This window comes from Gopherus flavomarginatus, chromosome 16, assembly GCF_025201925.1.
Source record: "Gopherus flavomarginatus isolate rGopFla2 chromosome 16, rGopFla2.mat.asm, whole genome shotgun sequence".
In the NCBI taxonomy this organism is placed as follows: Eukaryota; Metazoa; Chordata; order Testudines; family Testudinidae; genus Gopherus; species Gopherus flavomarginatus.
In genome coordinates, this window is record NC_066632.1 from 21963366 (window position 1) to 21987247 (window position 23882).

A 23882-nucleotide genomic window follows, 5' to 3' on the forward strand; every position below is an offset into this window, starting at 1 on the left:
AAAAATATATATTGTTTTGTGTAAGATGAAACTTTTAGCTGGAATGCATCAATTGATTAACTTTTTGATGGGAAAAGGTCTGAATATTTTGACTGGTTTCATTTTGCTTTGACTTTGATGTAATACAACATTAAGGTTAATACTTTATACTATATAATATATTATATTATATACATAAATATACACAACTTATGTATTTAATTGTAAATTTTAGATATTTAATATTTATATATAGAAATTAAAATATTAAATTAAAATTTTGCAATAGTCTAAACAAAATGAATCACAACGACACGATTGTCAGAGTCGTTATCAATGGTTCAGAGTCAAGCTGGAAAGACTATTGAGTAGGGTCCTGCAGGGTTCTGTGGTAGGTCTAGTTCTAGACCAGGCGTAGGCAACCTATGGCACACGTGCCAAAGGCGGCATGCAAGCTGATTTTCAGTGGCACTCACACAGCCCAAGTCCTGGCCACCTGTTTGGGGGGAAGAGGGGTTCTGCATTTTAATTTAATTTTAAATGAAGCTTCTTAAACATTTTAAATACCTTATTGACTTTACATTCAAAAGTTTAGTTATATATTATAGACTTATAGAAAGAGACCTTCTAAAAACGTTAAAATGTATTACTGGCACACGAAACCTTAAATTAGAGTGAATAAATGAAGACTTGGCACACCACTTCTGAAAGGTTGCTGACCCCTGTTCTAGACAATGTCTTCATAAACGTCTTGGAGAATGGTACAGAGGTACACTTAAAGTTTGTGAACAATATCCAGCTGGGAGAGGTTACAAGCACTTTGAAGGACAGGATTAAAATCAAGTGATCTTGACAAACTGGAGAAATGGGCTGAAATAAATGGGCTGAAATTCAACAAGGAGAAATGCAAAGTACTATACTTAAGAAATAACCAATTGCACAAATACAAAATGGGAAGTGACTGCCTAGAAAGGAGTACCACAGAAAAGGATATGGTGGTTAGTGGATCAAACTAAATCTGAGTCAACAATTTAAAAAACTGTCAAAAAAAAAAAGCAAACATCATTCAGGGATGTGTTAGCAGGAATGTTGTAAGCAAGACATGAGAAGCAATTCTACTCAACACCGATAAGGCCACAACTGGAGTATTTTGTCCAATTCTGGACACCACACTTCAAGAAATATGTGGACATAATGATTAAAGGTCTAGAAAATATGAGCTAAGAGGAAAGATTGAAAAAAATTAGGTTTGTTTAGGCTGGAGTAAAAGTAGCCTGAGGGGGCACATGAGAACAGTCTTCCATTTGTAAAAGGTTTCACATAAAGGAGAAAAATGGATCACCTTTCTCAACCACTGAGGACAGGACAAGAAACGATGGGCTTAAATTGCAGCAAGGGAGATTTATGCTAGACATTAGGAAAAACTTCCTAACTGTAAGAGTAGCTAAGCACTGAAACAAATTAGAAGGTTGTGGAATCTCCGTCACTGGAGGCTTTTAAGAACAGGCCAGACAAACACCTGTCAGGGATGGTCTAGATAATACATAGTCCTGCCTCAGTGCAGGGGACTGGTGATGACCTATCTAGGTCCCTTCCAGTCCTACATTTCTAGGAGTCCATCAAAACAATTTTTTTTCAGAATTTGTTTCATGGGAAATTTTTGAGATTACCTATGAAACAAATTCCAGTTCCTGAGCAGCTTTAACTATAGTCTATGATGATTTCCCTTGCAGAGAAACAGCTGTAACTTTTTTTTCCTGACATAAGTCAGAAGACCGCTTGTCCATCCTCTAGACATGTATTTCACAAATAAGTGTTGTATAGCACACTAGAAAACAGGCAGGCTTTGAAGGGAGTTTGCTCCAATGTGTGCGCCAAAACAAACTCCTCCTAGCATTACCATGCAGCAGGGCTCCTTTTGTTGCATCTGAGTCAGATCACCTTGACCTTGCAGATTTGTAGGAGGTCTCCAAGTATCCCTTGCCGAAGGGAAGGAATAGGAATACTTCTCGTTGTCCCTGTTGTGGACTCCTATGCAGGAGACTTCTGCTGCAAGTTGCAGATCGTGAATGAACAGGGACACTGGAAGGCCAACCCAGGGCAGGAAGATCTCAACCTCTCCCATCCATAGGCACTGACTCCGAGGGTACTCTGGGGCTGAAGCACCCATGGGGAAAAAAATGGTGGGTGCAGAGCACCCCCCAGCACTTCCCGTCCACTGGTGGGCCCTGCGAATCAGCACCTCCCCCTGCCTCCTGCCCACCACAATCAGCTGTTTCGCGGCATGCAGGAGGGAGGAGCGAAGACACGACACACTTAGGGGAGGGACTGGACAGGAAGAGGTGGGGTGGGGGCAGGGCCTGGGGGGGTCAAGCACCACTGCTCCCTACCCCCCTGGCACTTTCAAAAGTCGGCACCTGTGCTCCCATCTATCCTTCTTACCCATTATCCCAATTGATTTGGTTATATTTCCCCATTGTCCCAAGGAATATGGCTTTAAAAAAAGGAGGTGTGGCACAAGAGACACAGCTGGCCAGCCTTAAACACAACAAAAAACACCAGTAGAACAGACCACACACCAGTGCTAGGTCAGCCAGCCATAGGACCCAAGAGGAACATAAATAAGAAATACAAATTATTTAATCTCTAAACTCCCTGCCATTGTCCACCTATATTCAAAAAGTGAAGACATAAAAATTGAGACTATGAGTTTGGACTTCGAGGACCACAATTTCAAAGAACACTTGTGCCTGCCAGATTAGGCATGATGCCTGTTCAGGGCTCAACCAGGTACTTGTGTAGAGAATATTTAGTGCTAATACAAGTACCAGTAAAGACTTAACAAGCTGTGAGATATTTGATAGACATGACTGATCTGTTAAGTGTATATAGAGATTTCACTCAATTAATTAAAAAAAGATCACTAGAAATTATATATTACAGGTGTTATAATGATGTTCACTCTGGAAGATGGTAACACCAGTTAAATAGAAATATCTAGGAATACAGTCATCGGATCACGTCTCTGAACAAAAGCTAGCTGTTGTAATGATTGTTTTGCAGGTTTACATGGCAAAGGTTTGTAAACTTGTTAAAACTGCCTAAATAAATAGTTAACAAAAATCTATTAGCACCTCAAATTGTCAGTTGAATAAGCATTTGTAACAGCTCTTATTGCTCATTTGAGAATAACTCACAAGAAGCTGCTACCTTTAAAACAAACATACATACAGTAAACTTGCTTCACTCTGGCTTTACTGCAGCCTTCCCTATACTTAGAATGGGAAAATAGCACTTTAAATTTACAGTGTCACTCTAAAAATAGCATTATAGGATTTTATAGCTGTTACTCTACATCAAATTTGCACATTTTAGAAGTAAAAAGACACTGCATACATATGCATGACTGACCACTTGTGCTTATGCATTACAACGATCACATCAGTACAATATACAGTATTTTTCCTGCAGACTTACATAAACATATGTAGCGTCTGCAGTTCTGTTCCATGTATGCCCGAGACCAAAAAAGTCATTTAAAGTAAATAAGCTGTAGTATGTTGTGAAAGAAGAATTTAAGAGCATAGAAAATAGCTGAACATTGACTGAAGTACATAGACCATTAAGTCTGCAACTGAGTTAACTAAAGCTAACTGCCCCATCTCCTGAGCAGTACTTTAGGGAGGACAGGTTATAGGTTAACAAGAAAATGGGATTTAAGTTATTACAAAAACAAAACAAAAAACCCACCCACATACCTGGCAGGTAGGCGATCTGGTTATTAAAGAAGTAAGGCAATAAAGATCAACTGGATCACTACAGTGCCGCAAGTATACGAAGGAATGAAAATATTATAACATGCTATCCATGTATCTTTGCATGATAGTACACTGAGTTATCTGGAAACTAGTAGGTTATCGTGTAATTAAAGGCTGTGTAGTAACGCTGCATTTGCAAAAAAGAAGCATATTTGAAGTTGCACATCCAACTTTAATTTTGGCATGTCCTAACTCGAGCGCCTGCCTCCCTCCCTTGCCTCAGGAGCTGTAACTTTTGCTGAAGCCAAGTCACACTGCACTCAATGGCTCTCACCCCAAAATCTGCAATATCAGCTACATCAGTGCCTTCTCTTTTCCCCCGCCCGACCCATGAGAGTCAGAAAGTTCAAAAGTCAGGATTTACATTGCAGGCCCAACTCAGCAACACTGCTCTTGTGCTTTAACACAGCTACAAATGTGCAAGAAGTGGGGAGAGTTACCTTTGCTACAAAAACCTAGAGACAGGCTCAAGCCAAAGAATTGAGAGCTGGCTTCAAACTTCCCCGTCTCCTAAAAAAATCATTAGAAATGTAGGACTGGAAGGGACACCAAAATGTCATCTAGTCCAGTCCTCTGCACTGAGATAGGACTGGAGTATTATCTAGATTCTAGACCATCCCTGACAGATGTTTGTCTGACCTGTTCTTAAAAACGTCCAGTGACAAAGATTCCACAACTTCCCTAGATAATTTGTTCCAGTGCTTAACTACCCTTACAATTAGGAAGAGTCTCATAATGTCAAACTAAATCTCCCTTGTTGCAATTTAAGCTCATTACTTCTTGTCCTATACTCAGTAGAGAACAACAATTTATCATCCTCCTCTTTATAACAACCTTTTACAAATTGAAGAATTATCATATCCCCCACTCAGTCTTCTCTTCTCCAGACTAAACAAACCCAATTTTTTCAATCTTTCCTCGTAGGTCAAGTTTTCTAGACCTTTAATCATTATGTCCACATCTTTCTGAAAACGTGGTGCCCAGAATTGGACAAAATACTCTAGTTGAGGCCTTATCAGTGCTGAGTGGAAGAATTATGTCTCGTGTCTTGCTTACAACACTCCTGCTAATACTTCCAAGAAAAATGTTCACTTCGCTGACTCCTATTTAGTTTGTGATCCACTATAACCCCCAGATCCTTTTCTGCAGTACTCCTTTCTAGGCAGTCGTTTACCATTTTATATTTGTGCAAATAATTATTCCTTTCTAACTGTAGTATTTTGCATTTGTACTTATTGAATTTCATCCTGTTTATTTCAGACCATTTCTCCAGTTTGTCAAGATCACTTTGACTTTAAATCCTGTCCTCCAAAGTGCTTGCAACTCCTTTCAGCTTGATATGTTCCACAAAAACTAAGTGTATTTTCTATGCCATTATTCAAGTCATTTATGAAAATATTGATTAGAACTGGACCCACAACAGACCCCTGCCGGACTCCATTCAATATGCCCTTCCAGCTTGACTATGAACCATTGATAACTACTCTGAGTATGGTTTTCCAAACAGCTGTGCACCAAACCTTACAATAGGCTCGCCAAGGCTGTTTCCCTAGTTTGCTTATGAGAAGAAGGTCACTGAGACAGTAACAAAAATGTATCTGAATTTTCAGATACATCACATCTACTGATGCCCCCCTATTCCTCAAGCTTGTTACCCTGTCAAAGAAAGATAATAGGTTGCCTTGACATGATTTGTTCTTTATTGTTGACTGCTACTTATCAACTTATTAGATTCTAGGTGCTTCCAAATTCATGGGGAGTTTTTCGATCTAGATTTTTGGCATGGTCTCATCTCTTGCAAAATATAACTCAACAAATACAGTATATGAACTTGTTAAAAACACTTGTATACCAACCTTACCGCTACATTGTTGGAAACTGTATATCCTGACTGAGAAACTAAATTCCCAACCCCATTGTTGCATTAGATTAGATGTCTGATTTTATTTATTGTTGGTGAGTAAGGACACTTGGCAATTATGAGGATAATCTGAGGAGGTCACACATGGGTTAATTCAATTCTGATGGAACCTGAAGGTCTAAAACCACCAGCACATGGAAGAAATAAAACAAATTCAGCGGTGTTTTTTTGACTCACCAATATAATCCAAACACTTTCAGTTCTTAAGAATTGTGATGAACAGTGATATGTTCTGGATGAATCTGTAATGCAAATGTTGGCAAAACACCATTCACTTCTGATACGAGCTGAAGCATCATTCATTCCAGAGTCTCCCTGGGGAGCTAAAACAAATCTCTTTAGGTCAGAAAGTGGAAAGATGCAGCAAGTCACTGACTTGCCTCTGTGGGGCCACTTGAAAGAGAAACTGCAGGTCTCCATCAGATTTAACATCCTTCACCCATCTGCTGCCAAATTCTTTGGAAGAAAAGCAAAGATCAAGTAACTAGTCTAAGCCTGCAGCTCTGCTAGGAGGTACACACACTGGAGAAAGCTGAACAGTGGATTCTGTCTCTACCTGCTAACTGGCAGATAGGAAATGTCTGGGATCAGATAAGTCATAGGTAAAAAAGAGCCAAGCTACTAGAACAGTACAGTCATACAACGTGTCTCGAGAAAGACAGCCACATTAGAGAATAGTTTTAAATAGCTAACCCTGTCACATTAATCTTGATAGGTATAGAGCTAATTTTGTTCCCTCCTCCTAAATTTCATAAACCCACAAAGCTCTGGGTAGGGGCAGTCACCTTTGACTGATTGTAATAAAATACTAAAGTAGCTATTTACAGAACACATGCAGTTAGCACATACATAACTAGTGGGAACATAGTTCAATAGTAATCATATATTTAGGCTTAGGAGGATTAGATTATCAGTAAATGTCAATTTCACCACACACACAATCTTTCCATTGATAATTGAAATTTACAAATAAGAAAACTGCAGCTTGCGAACTGAAGAAAGTTTACTTTGTATATTCTGACATACAAAGTTAAAGCTTTATAACTGTTGAAACACAAATTAACTTTTTGAATCTGAGTGTCTACGGTCATTAAATTTTTGACTCCCTCCCATAATTTCCTGCAAGTGTGAAAATATACATAGATAAAATACTTTAAAATAAACAGGAATTCAGTAGTGGCGCTGAGCAGAGTAACTCTACCCAGCTATTGAGATTGGTAGGACATGCTGTTCTCAAACCCACCCACCCCTTTCAAACCTCCCCCAGTTTCTAAGATACATACAGAACACTAAACTATTTTTAGTACACAAGTCTGGATGTCAATGCAAATATATACACACTGATAGGCATTAGTTACTAACTCAGAAAGGTCCTGTTGTGCTTTTAGTTAAGTTCTGGTAGGCTTAAATCAGCAAATGAGAAAATGAAGTTCAACCTATTATCTAAAACTGCCATGTCATTCACAACACAAAGAGGGGAAAAAGGAGCTCTTCAGGGAGCATGCCAAGATAGTCAACAGCTATTCAAACTTTGCTCCGTGGATTAAGTCTGGCTCTTGCTTCACAAAGGAGCTTGATGGTTAGCCCAGTACACAGGGACTAGGTCCTATTTCTTTTTCCCTCCATAGGGCCTAGCACAGGGGTGGGCAAACTTTTTGTACTGAGGGCCACATCTGGGTGGGGAAATTGTATGCAGGACTGGGGCAGAGGGTTGAGGTGTGGGAGCGATGTGCAGGAAGGGGCTCAGGACAAGGGATTGGAGCAGAAAAGGGGCGCAGGCTGTAGGAGGGGGCTCAGGAAAGGGGCTTGGGGTGCAGAGTGCAGGAGTGGGCTCAGGGCAGGGTTGCAGGAGGGGTTCGGGCTCCGGCCTGGCACCGCTTTCCTAAAGCAGCTCCAGGGGTGGCAGCGGCGTGCACGGGGACCAGGGCAGGCTCCCTGCATGCCTGTCCTGTCCCCGGCCCTGTGCTGCTCCAGGAAGCGCTGCAGCCCCTGGGGGATGGAGGGCAGAGGGCTCTGAGTGCATTGCCCTTGCCATGCCGCCAAGTACCTCCCCCAAAGCTCCCATTGGCCATGGTTCCCTGTGCCCGGCCAGAGGGGGCAGTGCCTGGAGGCAAGGGCAACACACAGAGCCCTCTGCCTCCCTGCCCGGGGGACACAGGGATGTGAAGCCAGCCATTTCTAAGAGCGGTGCAGGGCCCATGGCAATCCCGCATGCCAGATCCAGCCCATGGGCCGTAATTTGCCCACCTCTGGCCTAGAAGGTTCTTTCCCACTTCCCAGCAGTGGCTAGGGCCATTTACTCAGCATTTGAAATATGTACCAGACACTTGTTAGCCAGAGACCAGTACAAAAGATTCAAAAAAGCAAATGCTTTAGAGAGATACTAGGTTATAATGGAATTCATACTAAATACAGAGATTTGTCAGAGGTCAACCACCCCTTGTTTCTAAAGTTAGCCAGAAAAGAAGAAGATGAAAATATTTTGGACATATGTTGAGAATGCAGTCAGAGTGTCTGTTACACCAGGTGTGTCATCAAGCAGCTGTAGGGTCATGCAGATGGGGCCAAGAATTCTTCCACTGAATATTCAAAAAAAAGGGAAAGGTTATGGTACTTGACATGGATCTGATCGTTAGAGTTCATGGAAATTCTTACCTACTTCAACTAATTGATCCTAAAGAATGTGAATGTGATAGATGAGTTATAGCAGCCTCTATATCTAGCTTTAAATAAAGTTAAAGCAGTGAAAATCAAGACCATTTTAGAAACTACAAAGCTACTGAGGGCAGTTATTAGAGGAACTTACACAGCTAATGGAGATGCTCCTGGGTTCCCACATTATCAATTTGAAGCAACTTTTTAAATGGCCATGGTAAACAAAAAGAAATGTTTACTGGCAAAAACTCACTAGATACAGTTATATAGTCGATGCAGTTGGTATTTGCTTACCTACACCCATTACCAGGATACCTCCAAAACTTCAAGCAAAATTCAGTCCACAGGACAGTCTTCTCCACTCTCTTATCACATTGCTAGAGCACATGGTATGTGTGTGTGCGCGTGTGCTAGTCTTCAGTTGAAAGACATCTGTTCACAATACCATTCAGAAGGTGATATGGTCTACACTTGTTCATTATCTTCTGGAAGGGAGTTCCAAAGCCAAAGGCCTGGCACAAAAGCAGCCTGGTACCTGAGGTCAGTAAGCATCATATAGGGATCTGCCAGTGCCAGAGTCTCCTTTGATGATAACTGTCATCCTGAGTCACAGAAAATGGCAGTCTTGTATTTTACCAAGGACCAAAATATGCCATGAAGTGGACCTGGCACTGGATTGTGAGGCAGTGCTGAGCATGGAGGAAAAGCAAAGCATCCCTAAGGACCCAAGACTAAGGGCATGTCTATGCTTACCTCCGGAGTGATCGATCCAGTGGGGGGGGAGGGTCGATTTATTGCGTCTAGTGAAGACCTGATAAATTGACCATCAAGCGCTTTCCTGTTGACTCCGGTACTCCAATGGCGCGAGAAGCGTAGGCGGAGTCAACAGGGGAGCATCAGCAGTCGACCTACCGCAGTGAAGACAGCCTGGTAACTAGCTCTAAATATGTCGACTTCAGCTATGCTATTTTCATAGCTGAAGTTGCGTAACTTAGACTGACTTAGCTCCCACCCCCCAGTGTAGACCAGGGGTTAGCCTACACAATCTTCACAATCAGAAGACATCAGCCTCCATCAAGCAAATCATCCAACACTTCAGGAAGTGTCAACTTGTTTCTCCTTTCCCATAATCAATTCAGTCTTGCCAATTGCCCTTTATTCACAGGCTAACAATCTGCTTTAGTCACTAGGAGAACTAAGCGATAGCACTATCTGCATTTGACACGAAAGAGATAGAGCTGAAATAGCGTGCATGTTGCTGGCATTCGAGTCCAGCATCTAGTGATTTTCCTTGGAGCTCTAATACACATTGCATAAAGGAAAGATAGGACAGCCTTGCACGCTCCACAAGTAAGCGCTCTGAGGGAGGAGTAGCACCATCTGTTCAAAGGAATAAACGATGCTAGATTAGTTGTGTTTCCTTTGCCAAGTCATTTAAGTGAGTCAATTAAAATGTTATGGACAGTATCCAGAGCTCCACATTGATCCCAACTGCACTGGTAGGTACAGATGTCTGTTTGGGGTGACAGGTCCACCAGCACTGAGACAGTCCTACCTCCTGATCTGAAGGACATGGGCAGAGGTCAGGGACAATTGGAGACTGCTCAGATATCCTCTCAACCCCCAAGCAGAGAAAGTTAGAGCCAAGGTGGTATTTTAAAAAGTCATTTGCACTGAGCAAAGCTCAAACTGGTTGGACTAGTTTAGTAGGCTGCCTTCTGTGAAAGAAGCAATGACCTTTTTCTACCAAGGCCTCCTTCACAGGCTTCCACCCACAGGGGTCTGAGTCACACAATCTGGTTCATGCATTCCTCAGGTGTTTCAAAGATTTCTGAGTACATGATTGGGCCAAAGTCTGTAAGAGAGGGTGCTATATTCACTAGACAAAGGATTAGATTCCTGGAGCCCTGAGAATCAGTCTTGTATATGACGACCCTGGTCAAGAAATCACTAGTCAGACTGAGAAGTCAGACATGAGCACTGACTGCATGAAGAGTAATATGGAGCCAAGGGATGAAGTGGAAGAGGAAAAGAAGATACATATTTAGCAGCAGTAATCTGAAACTTCACTTCCCATCTTGTCCCTGCATAAGCTCTTCATTCCTCTACCCCTTAAACTGACTGTCACCATTGGGAATCCACTCCACCACCATAGCAATTGGGAAATCAATGATGGGAATCTCTTCCTCCCTATCCCCAAATATAGATATTAGAGAAAGTAGGGAGCAGACATATCAAAGGCACTTTAGAATCCAACTGTAGCAGTGCTGGAGCAACGTGAGAAGCTCTTCAAATAACCAAGGTCATCTCACCAGAGTGGCAGTCCCACTGACCCAAAACACAGTGGGAGTAACACTTTGATCCCACTATTCCCCTGGATGCAAGCCTTGTGGACTCAAATGAACTCAAAGAACAATTGCTAAGATGCTAAATAGCTACGCGCTACCTCACCTTGAACTCAGAATCCTCTGAAGTATCTCTATGCTAGAGCTCATCTAGAGGGAGAGCATTTAAGAGTGAGAAATGTTCTTAAAAAGTTAAATCTGTGCACCATTAGTCTCCATGAAACACCATGTGTACCGCATAATATTTGGCATTAGAATAATCTAACTCAAACCTATCCACAAATAAGCAGATGTCTGTAGAGACCAAAACACAAATAAAGGCGGCCGTGGAGGGAGATTTAATGACATGCAGTTGGACAAAAGTGGCAAGGAGCAGTGATTCTATATTTCTTATCTAGAACAATTATTTTTCCAAGCTACTTTTTCCACTGGGAACTCTGCCTTTAGCTTAGTCAACATGATTTCCATACTGATATTACTATCCGCATAATTGCATTACTGATTTGTTTATACCACCGCATCTCCGAAAGTAGCAACACATTCACATCCAGCTAACCGCAGGGTATGGCAAGGACAGCACAAGAGAAAGTTTTGTTCTTCAGAACAGTTTCGCCCACCCTTTGACAAATCCCAAACAAGAAGAACTAGTGTGGGAAAGTGAAGCACCATCACGGAAGTTATTTTTAACAGCATCCTTCATATTAAGCATCCCATAACACTTTAAAGTTAAATAATGCAGTTGCAAAAGTGTGTTGGGGAAGTGGAAAATTTAGGCTAGTCTACACTGGCCACGCTAAGTGCTGCCACGGCAGTGTTTTAACGTGGCTTGTGTAGTCACAGCAAGGCACTGGGAGAGAGCTCTCCCAGCAGTCTAAAATATCCCACCTCCACGAGAGGCATAGCTCCTAGTGCTGGTGCATTGTTTACACCAGCACTTTACAGCGCTGAAACTTGCTGCCCTCAAGGGGGTGTTTTTTCACACCCCTGAGTGAGAAAGTTGCAGCGCTGCAAAGCGCCAGTGTAGGCAAGCCCTTAGTTTTAATCTGAGATTTGAAAGGACATGGACATTAATTCATCAAGGACATGGACATTAATTCATCAACTTGTTTAGTTACAAAACTATAGTTCACTACGACTTCATTTGCTGGAGCAGCAGTGAAGCTGAAATCAACTCCCCTATCTCCTTTCAAATCTCAGGTGAACACAAATTTTGTCCCCCAGTGTCTTGCTTCCTCAGCTACTTGGCCAGATTTAGTTTTTGGCACCTGTCACTCCTAGCCAACTAGGTTGCCCCATTCACAACAGTCCTTTTTCTTTTAAAGAACTTTATTTCTTGACTTTAGGCTACGTAGCTCTCTTTTCCCCACATCTCATATTCCAAAACATGCAGGGAAGAATAGTAAAAATTAAGAGGTGGGGTGGAGTTTCCTCTGTGTTAAGCAAATCCTACGCTCCTCAGAATTTTAAATATCATAAGATACAAGTATACATATAAACCATTAAACTAAATGCCTGTATCTAGGAAGCATTCATTGTCATTACCAAACAAACAATTAAGCAGATGAAGGAGAAACAGAAGGATGCACGACTAAAGAGTTTCATGCAGCTTTTTAAAACAAAAAATAATCTTTCAAGTATTATGCCAAGCCCCAAATGTATTCATGATAGGAGGACCATATTCGCAGCTGGTTTAAAATCAACAGCATTCCACTGAAGCCAATACAGCTATGTTTGATTTACTAGCTGAAGGGCTGGCCCAGAGTTTGGAGGCCATCAGAGCTTTAATTTCCGTAATTCCTAAAATAAAGGAAGGAGAAAGAAAGGTTTCGCAGAAGCCCTCCATTCCGTCGCTTCAAATAACAAATGCAAAAATGTACGCCAAAACAGAAGACTAGCAAGAATAACGCATGCTGTGACCCATAGCGGTCAAGTGGGAGAATGAGGACCAGGTAAAGAGTTGAAGACTTAAGTAATTTAATCCAAGAGTTGAAATCAATACACAGTTCAGTCTGACAAATGTGCATACAGCCCTGAAGAATTGAGATGCACTTCAGGCAAGTCTTAAGTCAAGCAGGGTTTGGTGACAAATTATTCAAGTGACATTTACACATTCAGCGCTGTAGCAATTAACAGTGGGATGTCTCACTGATTCCCTCTTGCTCAAGGCCCTAAATATAGAGCTTCTGTAGGAAAGAGTTCAGAATTCAAGGTCTATAGATCAAGGACAAGATTTATGAAGTGGCAACCCATGCAGAATATGCCCCGACAGTCCTAAGATTGCCAGTTGGTTCAATAACCTTTGAAATTATAAACTAATCCAGTAAAATTTCAGGAGATAAAGAAAAAAAGTGAAGTGATGCTTTTAATTAGGATGCAACAGAGAGCTGCATTTTCACTGCAAGCAAAGTCAAGTGAGTTATGGCTGGGATTTTAGGCATCTTTGAACATCAGAGACCAGGGTAGCTAAACTGTGGCTCGCATGCGGCGCTTTTACAGTTGAAGTGCAGCTCGAAGAGCTCCCCCTCATGCCACCCCCCATTCTCTTGGGCGCAGGCAGGGGGGAGGGGACGCTCAGGATCTCTGCCTTGCAGCAGGGTGGTGAAGTAGAGACATCTGCCCAGAAGGGAAAGGGGGGTGGTCTCAGGGCTTCAACCCTGTGGGGCACTCCTGCCAGGGCTCCCGTTCTTGAATTTCTGAAGGTTGTCATATGTGGCTTGGAGGGTCAGTAAGTCAGACTAACACCAAGTATAAAACAAGTTTTCCTGGCAAATGAATCCCTCCCCATTTTTGGTCAGTGCAAGCAGATACTAAATTGATGTTTCTCCCTCACTAAACATATCTGACCACAGATATTTTGACCACACAGATGACTCTTTAAATGAAATATTCAGATCACTTGACCCAGGAAATTCCTGGGTCCATATAGAAATCTCTGCTGTAGGGAGCAAAGACTTTTACAGCAGGAACTTTAACCCTGATTTCACATCCTGAGAGCATTTGATGGGGTTTCATGACATGGAGCTTAACTATAGTCTTAGCAGTCCCTGTATCTCCCCATCTGATGAATGTCTCCCAGTTAACTACCTCCTTCAACTTCCACTGGTGATCCAATGGATCCGCAACCCAGCAGGGCGCAGCATGACACAGAAGTGGTGGGTTGGGATGTGAATGGCTCATCAGAAACATCATCTGCCATTAGTGGACTGGCTGTGTGACTCTCCCATCGCAGAGGGAGTACAGCTGGTCTTTCCAGCACAGCACTGGACCTCAGCTGGGAGAATGGGCAATCTTGGGCAAAACAGGCCAGCTACCTACACCTGAACACTCCTTTTCCTCAACCTGTCCCAGGGCTTCTCAGAAGTCGCTTCCCTCCCTCTGACTGTGGTCTCCAGTCGGGCTCAATCCTGGTTCTCTGATCACATTCCTTCCCTGTTAGTCTGGCTGTGTTTGATAGAAAACCCATCCACATAACGGTGGGCACAATTTGCAGCTGCAGCTACATTTCTAGGATTTGTCTATTAACTAAGATTTTAGGTTAGGATGGCAGAGCTTATAGAACTGTTGTTCTAAACCCCCTGATTCACTGGACTCATTGACCACAGAACCCTCCAACCAGTTCCCCACTTTCTTATATACCCCTAATCTGGGCTGAAGCCTCAGCACAGGTCATGTCCCCTTCCCCCCGTCCCCCCAAACTGCCCAAAAATATTCTCCTACAAAGTTCAGGGGCCAATTTAAACTTTTGTAGCAAAGCTTGTTTACAATCATTTGTAATCTTTATAGTCCTCTGTGCATAAGGGTGAAAATGCCCAAAAAGCCTTTGGCCCAGACAGCAATGGAACCCGATACCATACCAAGTCCACCTTGTTTAATTCACACCCCATTTCATAAGCATTTAGAATAGGGTAACCAGACAGCAAATGTGAAAAATCGGGATGGGGGTGGGGGGGTAATAGTTGCCTATATAAGAAAAAGCCCTGAATATCAGCACTGTCCCTATAAAATCAGGACATCTGGTCACCCTAATTTAGAAACACATCCATGTCATCCTACCCTCTCTAAAGCAGGGAAGTAATTTGGAGTCTATGCCACCCACTATGGTTCTTCTGGTGCAGTTTCTCCATCCACAATTCCTGTTGCACCAGTGCCTTCAATCCCAATGGAACACAGCTGCTGTCAGTCAGCTTTTCTCTGGCCTCCCTTCAAGGAGTCAACTCCAAGATTCCCCCCCCGCCCCCTTTCCCTTCTCTGGACTCTGCCAGGGGGCTGGATGGTCCCTGCAAACCTAGACAGTCATTCCTCTTTTGGTCATGTAACTACAGCAAGTCAACTAGCTGTGTCTTTGTTCAGTCCTCAGTACTGAGTGGCCTTTCTCTGCATAGCTTGTGTAGCTGCTTTTCTTTAACTATTAATAGTTAGTTTTCCCTGCCTCTTTTTGCTGTCCCTTTCCCCAAAGGACAAGACTTCTCTGTGCTTTCCCCTTCTGCGGTACTTGCTTTCACTGCTGTTTGCACTTATGGTAATTCACACTGTCATATACTGCACGCACACTGCCACCCTATACCCCACAGGTCAAGGCAACTGCACCTGTATTTCTCTTCTGGGATCCCTCAAGGACTGCTCAGTCCCCACCTTTCTTGGGTAGACACGCACCTCTCTCCCACTCCAGGGTTTTTCCAGGCGGCACAGCTCCCTGCTGACACAGTTATTCCCAGAAAGCCAGACTGCATAACCAGGCCTCGTCTAAGGCTATGAAAAATGTAACTGCCTGCAGTTATAAGTTACCACACAGCTCTTTAGGAGCAAGCGTTTTATATTGCAGGAAATTAGGATATCGGGCATAACGTATTGGTGAGGTCACCCAGACTTTAATTGTGCAGTAGTGCCTGTCTGGGAACCCAAGGATTACAGTGGACATTCACTGGATAAAGAATTTCCCCAAAAGTCTTTTGCAATCTTTTATTTTTAAAGTTTAGACTTGCAAAATATAGTTTCTTTCAGTACAGTGAAAGCCAGGAGGGAAAAAAATGAAAGCGTCATTGTGTATTAAAACAGTAAATTGCACCTAAAGAACAAACATCCAGTGTGGCCTACGTTTATCTGCAATTGTGATATAGCGCAAGCCCCTGGATACGTGTATAATTCTACTACAAGCAAGTCTGGGAAATAAAGTGTAATAGTGAGATATAGCTGAATGACAGTCATGGTCCCCAGATTTGGGTGAGTTGAAGATTATTATAAGCTATCTGAAATTTAAGATTTTATCCACTAGTATGAAATCTATATGTAACAACCATATTACAGACTAGCAGTGGTGTGTTGCAACACATAGCAACTTGCTCTTGGGTCAGGAATTGACATTTATGACAAATGGACAGTGGGGAATCCAACAGAAAACATAGCATGTAACTCCATCCTTAGCAAACTATACCTGCTTCTAACAGGGGTCTGTCTTTTTCCTTACTCTTTTGCAACACTTTTATAGTTCAATGAAGCCTCATTAATTGAACTCAACTGTGTGTCTTGTCACTGGATTCATAGTGATCAAGTTAAATGTTCAGCAGGTTTTTCATGGATGTCTGAGATTCTGAAGCAATATGCAACCTTTATAATTCAAATTAAAACAACCCAAACCTCAAATTACATGGTCTAACCTTGCACAGCAGTATTCTCTGCTATCTTTGTGCAACCTTGATACATAAACTAGACACCCACACTTAATCACTAGACAGTCACCCAACGGCATGTCTCTATTCAGGTGAAGATCAATTACCAGCACAATTAGGAGCCCTCAAGTTGTCTTATCAGAGCTGAAGAACAGAAATTGCAGTACTCCTCAAATCTCTCTAGAGAGATTAATTTTTTTGTAAGGTAGCTCAGTCCCCGTCCCCTTTGGGATCAGGAAGGGGAGTAGAATTAATCTGTGTTGAGTCAAATCCTCAAGTAAAAACTGTTTGGATTTGTTATTATGGTCACAGGTTCACCTCACCCTCCTTGTACTCAAAACAAGTTTGATTTTTCCATCAGTACCAAGGATTAACTGTAGTCATAAATTTACACCTGATATCAACACCCACCCACATCTTCAATCCAAATCCTTAACAGTAAGATAAAAGGTACCTGATTACAAATTGCTATATTACACACAGAATCTAAGACATTTGAATCCAGAGATTAAGTAGTTTATAAATGGAAGATTTTCAAATGTCTTTATACTGTGACAGTGAAACACACATTTTCACAGATTTTTGAAAAACACGTAGTCTATTCTTGATGTCATGGATACAAGTACACTCCCACAAGCATTTCTATGGGTTCATATCTTAAATTATGTTAAAATCTAAATACATTTTAAAACAAAACATTCAAAATAATTTAAGAATATGAGAATGGCCAAACTGGATCAGAACAATGGCACATCTAGCCCAGTATCCTGTCTTCCAACAGTGGACTGTGTCAGATACTTCAGTGATTCATTCTATCATCCAGCTCCAGCTTCTGGCAATCAAGAGGTTTAGGGATACCCTGAGCATGTGGTTGTGTCCCTGACCATCATGGCTAATAGCCGTTGATGGATCTATCCTCCATGAGCTTATCTAAGGCCATGTCTACATCTAAAATTTTGCAGCGCTGGTTGTTACAGCTGTATTAGTACAGCTGTATAGGGCCAGCGCTGCAGAGTGGCCACACTTACAGCAACCAGCGCTGCAAGTGGTGTTAGATGTGGCCACACTGCAGCGCTGTTCGGCGGCTTCAAGGGGTTTCGGGGAACGCGAGAGCAAACCGGGAAAGGAGACCAGCTTCGCCGCGGTTTGCTCTCGCGTTCCCCGAACCCCCGTGCAAGCAGGTCTCCTTCCCTGCGGTTTGCAGGGTGGTTCGCGGAACGCGAGAGCAAACCGCGGCGAAGCTGGTCTCCTTCCCCGGTTTGCTCTCGCGTTCCCGGAACCACCCTGCAAACCGCAGGGAAGGAGACCTGCTTGCTCGGGGTTCGGGGAACGCGAGAGCAAGCCGGGGAAGGAGACCAGCTTGATTACCAGAGGCTTCCTCAGGTATGCTGGGATACCTGCTTATTCCACGGAGGTCAAGAAAAGCGCTGGTAAGTGTCTATACTTGATTACCAGCGCTGGATCACCAGCGCTGGATCCTCTACACCCGAGACAAAACGGGAGTACGGCCAGCGCTGCAAACAGGGAGTTGCAGCGCTGGTGGTGCCCTGCAGATGTGTACACCTCCTAAGTTGCAGCGCTGTAACTCCCTCACCAGCGCTGCAACTTTCTGATGTAGACAAGCCCTAAGTCTTTTTGAACTCAGTTATACTTTTGGCCTTCACAACATTCCCTAGCAACAAGTCCCTCAGGCTTACCGTGCGAAGTACTACTTCCTTTTGTTTTAAGCCTGCTGCCTATGAAGTTCACTAGGTGACCTCTAGTTCATGTGTTATGTTAAGTAGAAGTAACACTTCCTTATTCATTTTCTCTGTACTAACCATGATTTTCCAGATCCCTATCATATCCCCACCTTAGTTATATCTTTTCTAAGATGAACAGGAGAGATTAAAATGACTGGGACTAATACGGAAGCTGATCCATCCCCCTAATAATTTTTGTTGCTGTTCTCAGAACCTTTTCCAATTCCAACACATCTTTGAGATGGGGCAAACCAGAACAGAATGTAGTATTCAAGGTGTACCATGGATCTATATAGTGGCATGATGACATTTTCTGTTTTGTTATCTATCCCTTTCCTACTAGTTCCTAACATTGTTAGCTTTTTTGACTGCCACTGCACATTGAGCAGATGTTCAGAGAACTATCCATGATGATGATGCCAAGATCAGTAGCTTGAGTGGTAAAATCTAATTTAAACCCCACTATTCTCCACTATGCCCATGTGCACTACTTTGCATTTATTAACATGGAATTTCTTTGGCTATTTTGTCACCCAGGTCTGCGAGATCCCTTTGCAACTTTTCATAGCAAGCTTTGGACTTCATTGTCTTGACTAACCTTTTCTAGTCTGCAAACTTTACCACTGCACTGTTTAAACCCCTTGTCCAGATCATTTATGAATATGTTGAACAGCACAGGTCCCAGTATAGAGCCTGGCGGGGGGGGGGAGAGACCATGCTATTTACCTCCTTCCATTGTGAAAACTGACCATTTATTCCTTTCCTTTGTTTTCTGTCTTAATTGTTGAGGATTTTCCCTCTTATCCCATGACTGCTTAGTTTGCTTATGATCTTTTGGAGTGGGACCTTTTTGTAGTAGGAAGAGAACCTGAGACGTAGCATAAGGCCCTGTTGAGATAAAGCAAAGTTAGCAAGAAACCAGCTATAAGCAAAAAAGTCAGGCCTGGTTACAAAGCAGTGAACCTGCAAGCAGGCATCTATCCAATACAAGATCTTGGCAAGAACAGGAATGCCCCTGCAAAAGTACTCAGTGCCTAGGAGTGTTTGTATTCACATAAACACATTCCAGAAGGATGGCACCAGAACACCCCGATACAAATTTATGGTGTTAACACACTCCCCCGAAGATGATACAGGGACACACTGACCCCTCCTAAAGATAAGATCAGGATGATGGATAGAGACGTTTTGATTGAGCCTACAGGTGCAAAGTAAAGGATGGTAACTAATCACATCAGAGGGAAATATGTAACATGTTTGTATCAGTGTATAAAAGAGAGGTCACAGAGCGAGTATCTGGCCAGGGGGAAAAAATCAGAAAGTCCTGCCGCCCACTGAGCTGGTCCATTGTCATGGGCATACATGTAATGAGTGTGCCTGGAGCACGTATATGGCACTAATACTGTGCTTTGCCAGGAATAAACCTGGCTGAATGCCTTCAACACTGAACAGTCTGCGGACTCCTTGAGCCATTTGATTGAAGGATCCTGTACAGGCACCATGCAGAGACATGCATGCAAACAACCGATAGTCTTTGACAGGTGTTTTCTGACAGTCCAAGAACACTGTATCAACTGATACAATTCAGTTTTTATAATCAGCCTGATCATTCTGTTCTTTACTATATAGTGTCAACCAATTTGCCTGGTACTGAAATTAGCCTTACGAGCCTGCAATTACTAGGATCACCTCTGGAGCCTTTAAAAAAGAGAAACAAACTGGCATTACATTAGCTACCCAGTAGTCATCTAGTACAGAGGCTTTTTAAGCAATAGGTTACATACCATAGTTAGTAGTTCTGCAATTTCATATTTGAGTTCCTTCAGAACTCTTGGATGAATACTGTCTGGTCCAGGTGACTTATAGTTTAATTTATCAATTTGTTCCAAAATCTTGTCTACTGAAACTTCAATCTGGGACAGTTCCTCAGATCGGTCACCTAAAAAGAATGGCTCAGGTGTGGGAATCTCCCTCACATCCTCTGCATTGAAGACTGATGCAAAGAATTAAATTTAGCTTTTCTTCAATGGCTTTGTCTTCCTTGAGGGCTCCTTATCACCTTGATCATCCAGTCACTCCACTGATTGTTTGGCAGGCTTGCTGCTTCGGATGTACTTAATTTTTTTGTGGTTAGATTTTGTTTCTTGCTAGTTGCTCTTCAAAATTCATTTTTGGCCTGCCTTATTATACTTTACTTGCCAGAGTTTATGTTCCTTTCTATTTTCCTCAGTGGGATTTGACTTCCAGTTTTTAAAGGATGCCTTTTTGCCTTTAGCCACCTTTTTTACTCTGCTGTTTAGCCATGGTGGCCTTTTTGGGGGGGGTCCTCTTACGCTTTCCATTCATAATTTGGGGTATACATTTAGTCTGAGCCTCTGTTTCAATGTTTTTGAAAATAGTTTCCATGCAGCTTGCAGGCATCTCACCCTTGTGACTGTTCCTTTTAATTTCCATTTAACTAGCTCCCCTCTTCTTTTAAAAAGAAGTAGCTCTTTTAAATTAAATGCTACTGTGGTGGGTTTCTTTGGTGTTTTCCCCCCTACAAGGATGTTTAAATTTAATTACATTATCATCACTATTACCAAGCAGCTCAGCTATAATCACCTCATGGATCAGATCCTGCGCTCCACTTAGGACTACATCAAGAATTGTCCATCCCCTTGTGGGTTCTAGGACCAGCCGCTCCAAGAAGCGGTCATTTATGGTGTCTAGAAATTTTTTCTTGCTGCATCCCATCCTGGGGTGACATATCTGGAATCAATAGGGGATAGTTGAAATCTCTCATTTCTTATTGTGTTTTTTGGTTTTGTAAATGCTCTCATCTCCCTGGGCATTTCACAGTCACCATTCTGGTCAGTAGCATATTCCTATATTCTTAATATGTAAGCAAAGAATTTCTATCCATGAAGATTCTACAGTATCTTCACTTAAGATTTTTACCATATTTGACTATGCTCTGTCACATATAGGGCCACTCCTCCATCAGCACAACCTACTCGGTCATTCCTCTGTATTTTGTACCCTGGTATAACTGTGCCCCATTGATTATAATTGTTCCACCAAGTTTCTATGGTGCCTTTTGTATCAATATCCTCATTTAATACCATTCACTGACGTTTACCCATCTTAGTATTTCTTCCTACCATTTTTATACAAACACTTATTAAACTGGTCAATATTTAGTGGTTTGTCATCATGTAATGTAACTGAATGGGACTCATTTGACTGTTTCTCTTCAGTTCCTATCTGTACTTTATCAACATCTATCCTCACCTCTTTACTAGGATATAGAGTATCCCCTTTAATAAATCCTCCCCCAAGGGATCCCTCTCTGAGCTGTTTGCTCCTTTCCCCCAGCACTCAGTTTAAAGACTCCTCTAGGACCCTTTTAATTCTACATATTAGCAATGTGAACAGGTTCTGTTTTTGTTTAAGTGGAGTCCATCCTTTCTAAAGTTCCTCCTTTCCTAAAAGGTTCTCCAATTCTTAAGCCTAAATTCCTCCTCCAAAAGTCATCTCAGCCACATGTTAAGATTCTGCAGTTCTGCCTGTTTAACTGGCCCTCTACATGGCACTAGAAGCATTTCAGAGAATGCTACCAGGGAGGTCCTGGACTTCAGTCTCTTACCTAGTATCCTAAATTTGGCCTCCAGGATCTCTGTCCCACCTTTCCCTATGTCACTGGTACCTGCTATGACACAATCACAACCTCCTCCCCAGCACATAAATCTATCTAGATGTCTTGAGAAGTCTGCAACCTTTGCACCCAGCAGGCAATTCACCAGGAGCTTCTCCTAGTCATCACAAATCCAACTATTACCCGTCTGTTTATAATAACTGGGGTCCCCCGGAAGGGGTATCCTCTGTGCAAGAGGATACCACGACATCTGAAAGGAGGGTCTTCCTCCACTTATTTATCAAGGCCCTAAATACCTCAAATAATTTTTACATTTAAACTTTATGCACTGAAAAATCCTATTGATTTCAGTGGGATTTCTCATAGTGTGTAAAATTAAACAGATACTTAAACTTTTGCAGGATCTGGTCCAAAGAGACAAGTTCAGGGTTGTGTATGTCTCGTACTAGAGTCATGGTCTGAAAGCAGGACTTAAGAAGCAAATCTTTCAGTTGTCCATTAGAAGTTTCTTAAACTTAAAGATCATACTTCAGTCTGAAAATTTACCACCTACTATTTAATAAATAAAGCCTGCAACAACAACAACAGATTATTGAATGAAAAGAGAAGCTGTACTTGTAAACTAAAGAATTCTGTATTAAAGAACAAGAGAAACATGCATCATGGTTTAAACACATCTCTAGTTTTCTTAAAGACACTTCAAATATCAATTGTGTCCTGATGCCCGCCCCCCCTTAACAAACAAAAACAGAGATTATGCATCTGATGAAGAGGGTATTCGCCCACGAAAGCTTATGCTCCAATACATCTGTTAGTCTTAAAAGGTGCCACAGGACTCTCTCTTGCTTTTAACAGAGATTAAAGAATCCTTAGAATACAAGGGAAAGCATAATACCTATTTAATATCTGCGTCAGTGTCAAGTAACTAAGTTGTTGACACTACATGCCAAAACTACGACTACAGTCACATTACAGCCCTTATCCCTTGGGGTGGGGGGGAGGAAGAAATCAGGTTTTTTTTTAATTATGCAAGAAAATATTGCTGAAATTGCTATAAATAGCTCAGGGCCAAGTTAAGACCTTCAGAACTAGGGGGAGAGGGGAGGAGAAAGGGAAAGAAAAGACAAAAAAACCTCTTTGTTCCTAATTTGAGGGGGAAATTATGTCAATGTAGAACATTTAATAATGCAAAACTGCACGGAAATAAAGCAATAAAGGCTAAAGAGAAGTAAATTGTTAAACCTAGTAATTATTAATTACTGTCATTAGGAAAACTTCTCTAAAACAAGTCTTACTGTATTTAAGAGTGTATTACAAAGGCGATTGTCTCTTGCCTGCATTAAGAACACTATTGAGAAAAATCACACAATGCAGTGAATGTCACCTGAATTTAGCAAAATTGGAGCACCAAGACTGGGGGAAGGATTGGGTAAGTCACTAAGCTAGATAAAAAGAAAGGTTATTTACCTGCAGTACTTGATCTTGGGCAGCATGCAGGTATAAGATGTTCGACTGCCAGCTCTGTGCCTCCAATGGACAGACTGGTGGAGCTGACTAGTAAACTGAGAATATATAAAACTCTGAGCAGAGCGGCAGTCATGTGACTTGAAGGCAGAGTCAGAATGCCCCAGCCCTCAATTGTCAGTTCCTTTTCTAGCAACACGGCTGACGACTCACAGGAAGCAAGTGGGTGAAAGTGGATCTATTATGACCATGTACCTTTGGAGAAAAGAATTACTGGTAATTCTTTTTCCCTTCCCAGGGATGAGTTTTTGATGAGACTCATTCCTATAGAAAAAGTCAAACTTCCAGAATCTGAACGATTTACAAGGTTATGCTCAGAAAACAGCCTGACCAATGACATTTGGGGCTGGGGTAGCGAGGCTATGTGTTTTTACATGAGGGCAGAAAAAACTTTAGTCACAGTTAGAGACAAAAAAGCTCCTCTTTCCATTCACCAAGAGAAGGAGAAACTTACTAGTCTGGGCTCGACCCTGAACATTCCTCTCTGACCTGCAAAGGACACATTTACATTAAGCATGAGTAGTCCCGTCAACTTGAATGGGATCTTCAAATGTTTAAAGTTAGTGATCAAGTCCTTTATATAGTCTCTCCCCAA

General features: G+C 42.1%; 2 protein-coding genes across 2 annotated transcripts in view; both read right to left on the minus strand.

Moving 5' to 3' along the window:
* The window catches only part of PRR13 (proline rich 13), a 326900-nt gene extending 305009 nt beyond the window's left edge, over positions 1–21891 (minus strand). The window contains exon 1 of the mRNA XM_050926012.1: positions 21885–21891. The gene's annotated coding sequence lies outside the window, so the exon portion shown is untranslated. The remainder of the gene's footprint in view (positions 1–21884) is intronic.
* Positions 1–23308, minus strand: part of VDR (vitamin D receptor) — a 94611-nt gene extending 71303 nt beyond the window's left edge. Inside the window, exon 1 of the mRNA XM_050925930.1 lies at positions 23231–23308. The gene's annotated coding sequence lies outside the window, so the exon portion shown is untranslated. The remainder of the gene's footprint in view (positions 1–23230) is intronic.
* Between the last annotated feature and the right edge of the window lie 574 nt (positions 23309–23882).